Raw genomic sequence first — 6,038 nt, forward strand, 5'->3', positions numbered from 1 at the left:
CCCTTCGTTGATTCATCCGATTTGGGGCCTCTGGCCTCCGGATCGGGTGATGGCGGGGAGCTCCCCGAACAGGTGGTGCGGGACTGTTGGAAATAGAGGCAATAATAAATTAGTTATTATTATATTTCCTTGTTCATTATAATTGTTTATTATCCATGCTATAATTGTATTGATAGGAAACTCAGATACATGTGTGGGTACATAGACAACACCATGTCCCTAGTAAGCCTCTAGTTGACTAGCTCGTTGATCAATATATGGTTACAGTTTCCTGACCATGGACATTGGATGTCGTTGATAACGGGATCACATCATTAGCAGAATGATGTGATGGACAAGACCCAATCCTAAGCCTAGCACAAAGATCGTGTAGTTCGTATGCTAAAGCTTTTCTAATGCCAAGTATCATTTCCTTAGACCATGAGATTGTGCAACTCCCGGATACCGTAAGAATGCTTTGGGTATACCAAACGTCACAACGTAACTGGGTGGCTATAAAGGTACACTACAGGTATCTCCGAAAGTGTCTGTTGGATTGGCACGAATCGAGACTGGGATTTGTCACTCCGGTTAACGGAGAGGTATCTCTGGGCCCACTCGGTAGGACATCATCATAATGTGCACAATGTGACCAAGGAGTTGATCACGGGATGATGTGTTACGGGAACGAGTAAAGAGACTTGCCGGTAACGAGATTGAACAAGGTATCGGCATACCGACGATCGAATCTCGGGCAAGTACAATACCGCTAGACAAAGGGAATTGTATACGGGATTGATTGAGTCCTTGACATCGTGGTTCATCCGATGAGATCATCGTGGAACATGTGGGAGCCAACATGGGTATCCAGATCCCGCTGTTGGTTATTGACCGGAGAACGTCTCGGTCATGTCTACATGTCTCCCGAACCCGTAGGGTCTACACACTTAAGGTTCGATGACGCTAGGGTTATAAAGGAAGTTTGTATGTGGTTACCGAATGTTGTTCGGAGTCCCGGATGAGACCCCGTACGTCACGAGGAGTTCCGGAATGGTCCGGAGGTAAAGATTTATATATGGGAAGTCCTGTTTTGGTCACCGGAAAAGTTTCGGGTTTTATCGGTAACGTACCGGGACCACCGGGAGGGTCCCGGGGGTCCACCAAGTGGGGCCACCGGCCCCGGAGGGCTGCATGGGCCAAGTGTGGGAGGGGACCAGCCCCAGGTGTGCTGGTGCTCCCCCCCCCACAAGGGCCCAAGGCGCCTAGGGTTTGGGGAGGGGGTGCTTCCACCTAACTTGGGGGGCAAGTTTCCCCCCTCTCCCCCCTTGGCCGCCACCCTTAGATGGGATTGGGGCTGCCGCACCCCTTGGGGTGGAAACCCTAGAGGGGCGCACCCCCCTCCCTCTCCCCTATATATACTTGAGGGTTTTGGGGCTGCCAATACATGAGTTTTGACCTCTCCCTGGAGCAGCCCTACCTCTCTCCCTTCTCCTCTCCCGCGGTGCTTGGCGAAGCCCTGCAGGATTGCCACGCTCCTCCATCACCACCACGCCGTTGTGCTGCTGCTGGACGGAGTCTTCCTCAACCTCTCCCTCTCTCCTTGCTGGATCAAGGCGTGGGAGACGTCACCGGGCTGTACGTGTGTTGAACGCGGAGGTGCCGTCTGTTCGGCACTAGGATCTCCGGTGATTTGGATCACGACGAGTACGACTCCTTCAACCCCGTTCTCTTGAACGCTTCCGCTTAGCGATCTACAAGGGTATGTAGATGCACTCTCCTTCCCCTTGTTGCTAGTCTCTCCATAGATAGATCTTGGTGACTCGTAGGAAATTTTTTGAATTTCTGCTACGTTCCCCAACAGTGGTATCAGAGCTAGGTTTATTGCGTAGATTCTTTGCACGAGTAGAACACAAAGTAGTTGTGGGCGTTGATTTTGTTCAATATGCTTACTGTTACTAGTCCAATCTTGTTTCGACGGTATTGTGATATGAAGCGGCCCGGACCGACCTTACACGTACTCTTACGTCAGACAGGTTCCACCGACTGACATGCACTTGGTGCATAAGGTGGCTAGCGGGTGCTAGTCGCTCCCACTTTAGTCGGAACGGATTCGATGAAAAGGGTCCTTATGAAGGGTAAATAGCAATTGGCATGTCACGTTGTGGTTTTGCGTAGGTAAGAAACATTCTTGCTAGAAACCCATAGCAGCCACGTAAAACATGCAAACAACAATTAGAGGACGTCTAACTTGTTTTTGCAGGGTATGCTATGTGATGTGATATGGCCAAGAAGAATGTGATGAATGATATGTGATGTATGAGATTGATCATGTTCTTGTTATAGGAATCACGACTTGCATGTCGATGAGTATGACAACCGGCAGGAGCCATAGGAGTTGTATTTATTTATTGTATGACCTGCGTGTCATTATACAACGCCATGTAATTACTTTACTTTATTGCTAACCGGTAGCCATAGTAGTAGAAGTAATAGTTGGCGAGACAACTTCATGAAGACACGATGATGGAGATCATGATGATGGAGATCATGGTGTCATGCCGGTGACGATGATGATCATGGAGCCCCGAAGATGGAGATCAAAAAGAGCAAAATGATATTGGCCATATCATGTCACTATTTGATTGCATGTGATGTTTATCCTGTTTATACATCTTATTTGCTTAGAACGACGGTAGTAAACAAGATGATCCCTCATTAAAATTTCAAGAAAGTGTTCCCCCTAACTGTGCACCGTTGCGAAAGTTCGTCGTTTCGAAGCACCACGTGATGATCGGGTGTGATAGATTCTTACGTTCACATACAACGGGTGTAAGCCAAATTTACACACGCGAAACACTTAGGTTAACTTGACGAGCCTAGCATGTACAGACATGGCCTCGGAACACAAGATACCGAAAGGTCGAGTATGAGTCGTATGGAGGATACGATCAACATGAAGATGTTCACCGATGATGACTAGTCCGTCTCACGTGATGATCGGACACGGCCTAGTTGACTCGGATCATGTAATCACTTAGATGACTAGAGGGATGTCTATCTGAGTGGGAGTTCATGAGATGAACTTAATTATCCTGAACATAGTCAAATGATCTTTGCAAATTATGTCGTAAGCTCGCACTTTAGTTCCACTGTTTAGATATGTTCCTAGAGAAAATATAGTTGAATGTTGACAGCAGCGATTATGCGGACAGTAGAAAGCTTATGTCCTTAATGCACCACTTAGTGTGTTGAACCCCAATCGTCGTCTGTGGATGTTGCGAACATCGGACATACACGTTTTGATAACTACGTGATAGTTCAGTTAAACGGTTTAGAGGTGAGGCACCAAAGACGTTTTTCGAAACGTCGCGGAACATATGAGATGTTTAGAGGGCTGAAATTGGGATTTCAGGCTCGTGCCCACGTCAAGAGGTATAAGACCTCCGACAATTTTCTTAGCCTGTAAACTAACGGAGAAAAGCTCAATCGTTGAGCTTGTGCTTAGATTGTATGAGTGCAACAATCACTTGAATCGAGTGGGAGTTCATCTTCCAGATGAGATAGTGATGTTTCTCCAAAGTCATTGCCACCAAGCTGCTAGAGCTTCGTGATGAACTATAACATATCAGGGATAGATATGATGATCCTTGAGGTATTCACGATGTTTGACACCGCGAAAGTAGAAATTAAGTAAGAGCATCAATTGTTGATGGTTGGTAAAACCACTAGTTTCAAGAAGGGCAAGGGCAAGAAGGGACACTTCATGAAACGGCAAATCAGTTGTTGCTCCAGTGAAGAAACCCAAGGTTGAACCCAAACCCAAGACTAAGTGCTTCTGTAATAAGGGGAACAGCCACTGGCGCAGGATTACCCTAGATACTTGGTAGATGGGAAGGCTGGCAAGGTCGATAAAAGTATATTGGATATACATTATGTTAATGTGTACTTTACTAGTACTCCTAGTAGCACCAGGGTATTAGATACCGGTTCGGTTGCTAACTGTTAGTAACTCGAAATAAAAGCTACGGAATAAACGGAGACTAGCTAAAGGTGAGCTGACGATACGTGTTGGAAGTGTTTCCAAGGTTGATGTGATCAAGCATCGCACGCTCCCTCTACCATCGAGATTGGTGTTAAACCTAAATAATTGTTATTTGGTGTTTGCGTTGAGCATAGACATGATTGGATTTTGTCTGTCGCAATACGGTTATTCATTTAAGGAGAATAATGGTTACTCTGTTTATTTGAATAACACCTTCAATGGTCTAGCACCTAAAAGGAATGGTTTATTGAATCTCGATTGTAGTGATACACATTTTCATGCCAAAAGGATATAAGATAGTAATGATGGTACCACTTACTTGTGGCACTGCCATGTAAGTCATATTGGTGTAAAACGCATGATGAAGCTCCATGTTGATGGATCTTTGGACTCACTCATTTTTGAAAAGTTTGAGACATGCAAACCATGTCTATTGGTGTATACGCATGAAGAAACTCCATGCAGATGGATCATTTGGACTCACTTGATTTTGAATCACTTGAGATATGCAAATCATACCACATAGGCAAGATGACTGAAAAGCCTCGGTTTCAGTAAGATGGAACAAGATAGAAACTTGTTGGAAGTAACACACTTTGATGTGTGCAATCCAATGAGTGCTGAGGCATGCAGTGAATATCGTTATGTTTTACTTCACAGATGATTTAAGTAGATACTGTATATTTACTTGATGAAACACAAGTCTGAATTATTGAAGGGTTCAAGTAATTTCAGAGTGAAGTTGAAGGTCATTGTGACAAGAGGATAAAATGTCTATGATATGATCATAGAGATGAGTATCTGAGTTACGAGCTTTGGCACACAATTAAGACATTGTGGAAATTGTTTCACAATTAATACCGCCTGGAACACCATAGTGTGATGGTGTGTCCGAACATCATAGTTGCAACCTATTGGATATGGTGCGTACCATGATATCTCTTATCGAATTACCACTATCGTTCATGGGTTAGGCATTAGAGACAAGCGCACTCACTTTAATAGGGCACCACGTAATTCCTTTGAGACGACACCGAACTATGGTTTGGAGAAACCTATGTTGTTGTTTCTTAAAAGTTTGGGGCTGCGACGCTTATGTGAAAAAGTTTCAGTTTGATAAGCTCGAACCCAAAGCGGATAAAATGCATCTTCATAGGATACCCAAAACAGTTGGGTATACCTCCTAATTCAGATCCGAAAGCAATAGGGATTGTTTCTTGAATCGGGTCCTTTCTCGAGGAAAGGTTTTTCTCGAGAATTGAGTGGGAGGATGGTGGAGGCTTGATGAGGTTATTGAACCATCACTTCAACTAGTGTGTAGCAGGGCACAGGAAGTTGTTCACGTGACGCCTACACCAATTGAAGTAGAAGCTTATGATAGTGATCATGAAGTTTCAGATCAAGTCACTACCGTACCTCGTAGGGTGACAAGGATGCGTACTACTTCAGAGTGGTACACAATCCTGTCTTAGAGGTCATGTTGCTAGACAACAATGAACCTACGAGCTATGGAGAAGCGATGGTGGGCCCAAATTCTGACAAATGATTAGAAGCCATGAAATCCGAGATAGGATCCATGTATCAGAACAAAGCATGGCCTTTGGTGGACTTGCCCAATGATCGACAAGCCATTGAGATATATGGATCTTTAAGAAGAAGACGGATGTGGATGGTAATGTCACCATCTATGAAGCTCGACTTGTGGCAAAGTGTTTTTCACAAGTTCAAGGAGTTGTCTACGATGAGATTTTCTCATCTGTAGCGATGCTTAAAGTCCGTCGGAATCATGTTAGCATAAGCTGCATTTATGAAATCTGGCAGATGGATGTCAAAACGAGTTTCCTTACCAGTTTTCGTAAGGAAAGGTTGTATGTGATACAATCAGAAAGGTTTTGTCGATCCTAAGGATGCTAAAAGGTATGCTAGCTCCAGCGATCCTTCTAAGGACTGGAGTAAGCATCTCGGAGTTGGAATATACGCTTTGATGAGATGATCAAAGATTTTGGGCTTATACAAA

Source organism: Triticum dicoccoides, chromosome 7B, assembly GCF_002162155.2.
Source record: "Triticum dicoccoides isolate Atlit2015 ecotype Zavitan chromosome 7B, WEW_v2.0, whole genome shotgun sequence".
NCBI lineage: Eukaryota > Viridiplantae > Streptophyta > Magnoliopsida > Poales > Poaceae > Triticum > Triticum dicoccoides.